The sequence below is a fragment of the Sinocyclocheilus grahami genome, unplaced genomic scaffold, assembly GCF_001515645.1.
Source record: "Sinocyclocheilus grahami isolate Dianchi unplaced genomic scaffold, SAMN03320097.WGS_v1.1 scaffold81.1, whole genome shotgun sequence".
Lineage (NCBI taxonomy): Eukaryota > Metazoa > Chordata > Actinopteri > Cypriniformes > Cyprinidae > Sinocyclocheilus > Sinocyclocheilus grahami.
Genome location: NW_015505260.1, coordinates 289,067 through 296,875, shown reverse-complemented (window position 1 = coordinate 296,875; position 7,809 = coordinate 289,067). Strand labels below are relative to the sequence as shown.

At 40.2% G+C, this 7,809-nt stretch overlaps 1 pseudogene; it reads right to left on the bottom strand.

Annotated features, from left to right (window-relative positions):
* Positions 1-605: 605 nt before the first annotated feature.
* LOC107586428 (uncharacterized) overlaps positions 606-7,809 on the bottom strand; it is a 15,201-nt pseudogene continuing 7,997 nt past the window's right edge.

The following is a 7,809-nucleotide window of genomic DNA, read 5'->3' as shown; positions in this document are numbered from 1 at the left end:
TGAAAACCAAATCAATAAATAATTTAAGTAAAAAAATAAATAAATACATAAATTAAATTCCTATACTAGTTTGGGCAAATAAATGCAAAAAAAAAGTAAAAAATTGTTTTTTTTTAAAAACTGTTTTGATTTTTATATCTTAGTTTGTTTTTAATTGGTTGTCATGTGTGTGTTGTATTTTTACTTGTTTGTTTTATTATGTAAAGCACCTTGAGAAACTGCTTTAAAGGCACTATATAAAAATAAAGTTATTATTATTATTATTAGATTATCACGTTAACGGCATGTCACATATAGACATTGATTTCATAGAATTTTCTGTGATTAAACTATGATATACAGTGGTGGCTGGTGAAAAATTTTTGAGGTGGGGCTGTGGCACATTGGCAAACAATTACAGCAAGCGTTGCAATATGATTTATTGCAATGCAGACAAAGTTAAAGAACATCTGGTTAACCGTTTATTCGTTAAATCATCTTGGTTCAGTTAATTTACCAGTCTCAGTTAAATTTTGGATACTTCCATGACTGATACAAATCTGAGGATAACCATGTACAAGAAAATCAATGTGGTGAAAAAAAAACCCTGCATGTTTTCTTTTGACTTATTTGTACAGGAATTTTGCTCTTCTCTCCTTCTGATTGACAAACTTCTCAATGACTTTCTTATTGAAGTCAGGAATGTCTCTGACAAGTTTCTTCTTAATAGAAAGCATTGCCAGAGCATTAAGGCGATCCTGTGTCATTGTATTTCTTAGGAAAGTCTTGATCCTCTTCAAAGTAGAAAAGCACCTCTCTGACTCTGCTGTTGTCATAGGCGTGGTGATTATGATCTTGAGTAGACTGACAGTCTCTGTGAAAGTACTTTGAAGATTGTTCTTAATGAAAAACTGGTACAGAGGCACTGCACCACTGCCAACCTTAAACTCGGGGGTTCTCATAAATAAGGGACAGTTCTGTTTTGAGCTTGGCCTTGTTCAGCATGGGGTATGCCTCCACTGTTGTTTCAAGTGCTGATTCAGGAAACTTCACACTGTGTTGTGGAAACAACTCTCCATGCAGCAATATTGCACTGACGAGGTGCTGGGTGAAGGAGAGCCGCTCCTTGGTATGAATCAGGATGGTATCACACACCTGTAAAACATTTTTATCAAAGTGATTCTGAGTGAACATAACATGTACATTATATTATTACTAAAGTTTAAAGTCCAGTCCAGTATTCCTCATTGTACTTTACAGTGTTTACTTCTCCTGATCTTAAACTTGCTATTAGTTTCCTAAACAAAACAAGGTCTACAGTAGAATTTCAATAAATAAACCACCTATTTTCTGCTACATGTAAGGATATTATGTACTTAATTATTTTCCCATTTGTGTGGATGACAGAAACGTCATCATGCTACTTGTGACTGATCAGCACTTTTTTGGTACTGTACATGAAGATGACTTGGCCCATCTGTTTTATAACTGTGATCTATGCGTTTTAAATATGGAGGCCAGCTACACAGTTTTCTTAGACTAGTCTTAAAAGTTATTGAGATACCCGAGATATCAAGGTTTTGGTCACTTCTGGTTTGGGAAAATCGAACATTTTAAATGACATCTTGCAGGTCCTAATTGCTCGACGAAGAGGGAATGAACGACACCCGGCGCTGCGGAGCTGGAAAGATTGTTTAGAATTAGAGAGATAAAGAATGACAAAACAAAAAGAAGCGGGTTCTCTGAGGCAATGGATCCAGCGAAGACAGATCGAGCAATAAGGAGTGGGAGATTAGCGCTAGCTAGAGGGAACGACTAAGAGAAAGGAGAGAGAAATCAGGAGGAGGCGAGGACACAGGGTCATGCCGACAGCTTGAAGCCATACTTTCAGCGGGGTGTGAGAGCAGTAGTTCATGTTAAAACCAGAGAGAAACCCCCCTCTCTCTCTCATTATATCTCTATCTCTCTCCATCCCTCATTTAAAAGGCAGATTTGCCCTGGACACAGAAGTTAGGGCACCACGTTTGTCTGTGGATACAAGGCCCCCATCCGATTCGCTGTGAGTTATGCCATTATGTTTGACTGACAGAAGCCGTGACGAGGGACTGTCCGTGATCCCCCTCCTGTCCTTCCCGGAGGTTAGATTAGGCTGGCGAGGCCTTCAACACTCACGCGTGGCGCATGCGAGGCGATGACCCTGAACATGGGTGGACGGGGAAAGCGCATCACAGGTGGTAGAGGTCATTTGCATTGAATGCTGGTCCAGTGTTTAAAGGAATATTCCTGGCAGGGATGCATGAATCGAAATGCATTTTTTTTCTCTGATAAATTGCTATATTAAAAATTTTGTTGGAAATTATTAATGTTATTTTTGAGCTCTAGGTTTGATGTGCTTGTTTGTAGGACTGGCCAGAAATATTGTGATTACTTATAAATTATATATCAAAATATGAAATATTACTATTGAAATGTTTCATAATATTTAATAAAATTATTGTAATTTCACAGTACAATAAAAAAAATTAATAATGATAACAACAATAATAATATTTGTTATTGTTAAAAATATTAAACAAAACAGAAATATTGCTATTGTAATGTTTCAATGATAATAATAATAATGTTTTAGTACTTTATATTTTATTATAATAATTATTATTTTTATTCTTACTGGGAAAAATGTTAAAATCAGACATAAAACTAATTTCACAGTACAATAAAAATGTTATTTCAGAAAAAATAGTTTTGTTGCCCATTATTATTAAATTAAATTAAATATGATATTACTATTGCAGTATTCTTACTTTATTTAACAAAATATAATAATAATAAATAGTGTTCAAGAAAAATGATAATATTTTATTATCATTATTATAACTAAGAAAAAATATTAAAGTTGTTATGAAAGTGAAATGACTATTGTAATATTTTACAGTAGAAAAAATTGTATTTTAATAATGTAATATAAATATAATATAATAACTTTTATAATTTTATTGTCATTATTATCATCTCGGATGTAAAAGAACGGACCTGTGCTTCACTCTGATGCATACAATGATCTGATAATTGCACCAAGCAATATCCAAATTTCTATTTACAAGCACTTAAAATGTTCTGTTAAATTGTGTAATATTTGAGCTGTACAGCTGTTTAAATAATTCTTTCTATAGTTGTTTTAAGACAAAAAAAAAAGGTTGCAAAATTGTATACAAGTTAGCAATTTTTCCACACTAAAATCATTGTGGCTTTCCTATTGAAACATTGAGTATTTTAATGTTTACAAACTGGCCTCTATTCACTTCCATTGTAAGTGTCTCTCAAACCCAGATTGAGCTCAAGTTGTACTGAACCCGGAAATATTACTTTGAATGTGTGGTGGGGAAGAAAGCCATTGAGGAAAAGTAAATGACGCATAATAAAACATCTTCATCGTTAGTGGACGCCTGTTTATTAATATAAAGTGAGAATCACAGTGTGTGTGATGGCTGTTTGGATAGATATGATCAAGTCCCAGTTCCCTGGAGAATGGATTCTTGTCGATCATGTTGGGCTGGTTTGGAGCGTATGCTATATGGAGGTGCAGAAAATGTGACTACACATCTCTGTTTGGCTGGAAAGGAAATTCGAATCCAATAGCTGTATGTAGTTAAAGCCTGTGCTGGAGGTCGCTGTCCAGTGCTGAAATGCATTATTGACCCAGATCAGTGTGTAACTTGGCTACGTTCATGTGCTCTGATACAATTATATTCATTCATATTATTATATACATTTTTCTACTTTGAAAAAGCTTGTTCTTTCCCCCCCTCCATATAATGAAAGTCAGTGGGGTCCAATGTTGTTTTGGCTTTCATTGTATGCCAAAACAGTTGAGACATTTCTCAAATATCTTCCTTTGTGGTCCACAGAAGAAAGAAAGCCATATAGGTTTGTATTAACATGAGAGTAAAAACATTTTTTTTTTTTATGTGTAAACTTTCTCCTTAAACACCTAGCAAAATGTGCTGCACATCTATAGACACTCACTGCCATGGTCGCTGTCCACTGCTGAAATGCAGCACTGAATCACAATTGTCTATGTCAGTGGTTCCCAACCACATTCCTGGAGGCTCCCCAACACTGCACATTTTGCATGTCTCCCTAATCAAACCTACCTGATTCAAGTCATCAGCTTATTAGTAGAGACTCCAAGACCTGAAATGGGTGTGTCAGACAAAGGAGACATGCAAAATGTGCAGTGTTGGGGGGCTTCCAGGACTGTGGTTGGGAACCACTGGTCTATGTCATTCACAAAGTAAACTTCGACTAAAGTTTAGAGCATCATCGCCCAAACTGTTTTCAAACAGATTTAAATTCTGATCAAACTCTAACTGCATAAGATATATCGCGAGGAGACTTCAAGTGACACAAATGTAATTTGTTCGCCTCGCTGCCGGCAGGGAAGCGGACCTCGCCATCTAGAGATCTCCTCCTTGGAGTGTATGCGCCGATGCCTCACAGCTGGGGCGAATCCGCCCGCAGTGCGTTGGGGAGGCAATTTAGGGCCAAAATGCTCAGTGTGACAAGCCGATCAGCATCTTTGAAAGCCGCTCGCCATGTTGTCCACTCTCATTAAGGAAAGTCTGCCGCCCAAAGTCAGATAAAAATGAAACACCGCTAATAGCACAATGGTTGCATTGTCTTTGTCTGGAGGAAGAAAAAAAAAACTTCACAGCTTCTGGTTGTGAACTGCGGCACGCAACGGCGACCGATCCATTATGGAGCACCGCGATGAACACCAAAAGCCTCCCGGGGATAATCATTAAGATGTCAGCATGGCAATATACAGCGCGCAGACTGAATATTGCGGTGTTCTTTGAGGGGGAAAGAAAAAGGAAAGCAATCACGCTGCCCCGGTGCCTCCAGATAGCACACAAAGTTACGGTGATACATGTTTTTCATATAATAGAAGCACACTGTCCGGCGAAGAGGGTCAATAAATTTATTTTCGAATTGTAAAGGGGCCAGTAAAATCGCCTGGAGCTGAACCACACCCTTTTGAAGTAATACTTCTATTATATTTAGCCCCTTTGGGGTTAAACAAGCGGTTTGTTGTATGCATGAGTGTGTATATATAAATATACAGTATATATATATATAAACTGTATATATATATATATATATATATATATATATATAGTGTGTGTTTGCTCTAGACCCGTTTTTGAGTTGTGTTCATGTGTCTGTGAGCTGAATTGAGTTGTAGCTTGCCGTCACCTCTCGCCTCCTGGGCTGGCTGGCCAGTCGCCATGGCAACAGTGGAAAACTACATACCAGACCGATGCACAATCCACAATCCATTAGGTGAGAGGATGGAAGGAGGGAGACAAGACAACACACATTTATTTACTGGGTTTATTTACCCTATTTTTTCCTTATTTATAATTTATGATGTATCGATCTGTGTCACTGTCAGGCAGAAGGCAGGCTTCCACAAGGATATTCTAGCCTTTGCTCCCTTCAGTTAAAAAAGGGAGATTCAGTCAGTAGCTTGTGCATTCGGCAGTGAGCCGCCACCAAACAGAGGGGCATCTTTGAGGTCTTCTTTTTACACTGCTTTTTTTGTGGCATTACGGGCAGATTTATTGGACACTTGGTACCATGGATGTGCCATGTTTTTTGGATACTACCATGAAGGCATCTGTGTCAGTCCATGTTTTTTGGCATTATTTATATTTATTGTTTTAATTTAGCTTTTATATTGTCGGTTTCAGATTTGAATTTATGTTTTAGTAATTTTAGTAATTAGTTTTTTACTAGTATTTGGTTTTTTATATTTCCATTTAGATTTCATTTTTAGTATTAGAAATTTATTTTACTTATTTTACACTTTAAAAACATTTATATGAATTTGTACATTTGTAAAAGAGATTATTGGAGTGTGTTTTACAAGAAAATACAGTTTCTTTCTACTTAAAAATTCAAGTTTAATTTAATGTGTTACTTTTCTTTGAGTGAAATTTTTTTCCCCTTCAGGGAACTCACTTTGCATCAGAAAAGTTTTGGGAATGCTTCTGCATGAGCATGTCCTGAAGCATGTGTGAAAACAGTCCAATGGAATGGCAAGACGTCATGGGTGGGGTGACGTAGAGACCAGGAAGCTTAAAAGTGCATTTGAAATAAACAGCATTAGCTTCATATCACCCTTCAGCAGCCATATCACCCTACAGCCCAAGACTGGTTGCCCACTGAAGCTAAGCAGGGTTGAGCCTGGTCAGTACCTGGTTGGGAGACCTCCTGGGTAAACTAGGTTGCTGCTGGAAGAGGTGTTAGTGAGGCCAGCAGGGGGTGCTCACCCTGTGGTCTGTGTGGGTCCTAAAGTCCCAGTGTAGTGACGGGGACACTATACTGACAAAAAGCACCGTCTTTCGGATGAGACGTTAAATCGAGGTCCTGACTCTCTGTGGTCATTAAAAATCCCAGGATGTCCTTCGAAAAAGAGTAGGGGTGTAACCCCGGCATCCTGGCCAAATTCGCCCATTGGCCTCTGACCATCATGGCCTCCTAACCATCCCCATATCTGCTGATTAGCTTCATCACTCTGTCTCCTCTCCACCAATAAGCTGGTGTGTGGTGGGCGTTCTAGCACAATATGGCTGCTGTTGCATCATCCAGGTGGATACTGCACACTGGTGGTGGTTGAGGAGATCCCCCACTTCTATGTAAAGCGCTTTGAGTGCCCAGAAAAGTGCTATATAAATGTAAGGAATTATTATTATTATTATTATTCTGTCTTCAGCAAGCACTCTGTGTGTGTGTCAGTTTGAAATATCTGTTGTTTGTCAGTGCCAGTGCACAATCAAAACAATATATCGTGAGCAAGAAAAACAGTGTGTCCATGTTTGCAGTCCTTGCGGATCAAGTCCCGCTGTTCCCTTTCAGTCAGTCACGTTCTACGTTACGTCAGTCGTGACTGACGAATTGGGATCTCGCCCAAGAGCCCAATCACCTTCGAGTGTTAACTAAACAAGCCAATGACAGTTGGCGTGCGTGTTTCACCACGCGCACCCCGCCCCGCAGTGCGGGTATAAAAGGAGAGCGCGTGCAAACGCACATCAGCTTTTCGCTTCGGAGTCGAGCCTTCTACAGGACGAATCTCCGCGAGTGTTCGAGAGAAACAGCTGGCGTTGGTGTGACGGCGTATCAGCGGGGGTTACCATCCAGGCTGCGGAAACCTCGGCGGGCTGCAGCTTCCATTCTGCGGTCTCGCCGCGACCTCCCCTGGGCGCTTCAGCGCTCTCTCTAAAAGAATGTTTCTTTCTAAAAGAGCAAATTCTAAAAGAGCTTCACGAGTGACGGGCGTCTTTTTAAAGATGGCTTCTCGCTCGTGCGTTTCCGGATGTGGTTGTTTCCTGCCTCCATCTGATGGTCATGATCACTGCCTCTCGTCCTTGGGCTTACAGCACGCTGAAGCAGCGCTCATGGATGAGTCATGTTCTCAGTGTGGGAACATGACCATCGCGACGTTGCGGTCTAGATACCTCCTCGTTAAACGGGGGGTATCCCCCTTGCCATGCCCCGCTCTAGCTCCTCTGGTTCCCAGAGGGCTACTTCTGTTCATGGTCAGGGAGACCTGAGGGTTACGGTGAGAGCTTCCCCGTCGAGTACGTCTCCGCAGGCCTCTCATTCCTCAAGCATGTCGCACCACCTGGTGCTTCCGGACGAGTGTGCTGGGTCCTCGGACATGGCGGGGTCCAGCATCTTGTGCGGGACACAGGCAGAGGACAGGATGTTGATCGCTGCATCGGAGGGCGAGCTAGGCTCTGGAGATGAGGATTCGGCTGCGCTGCC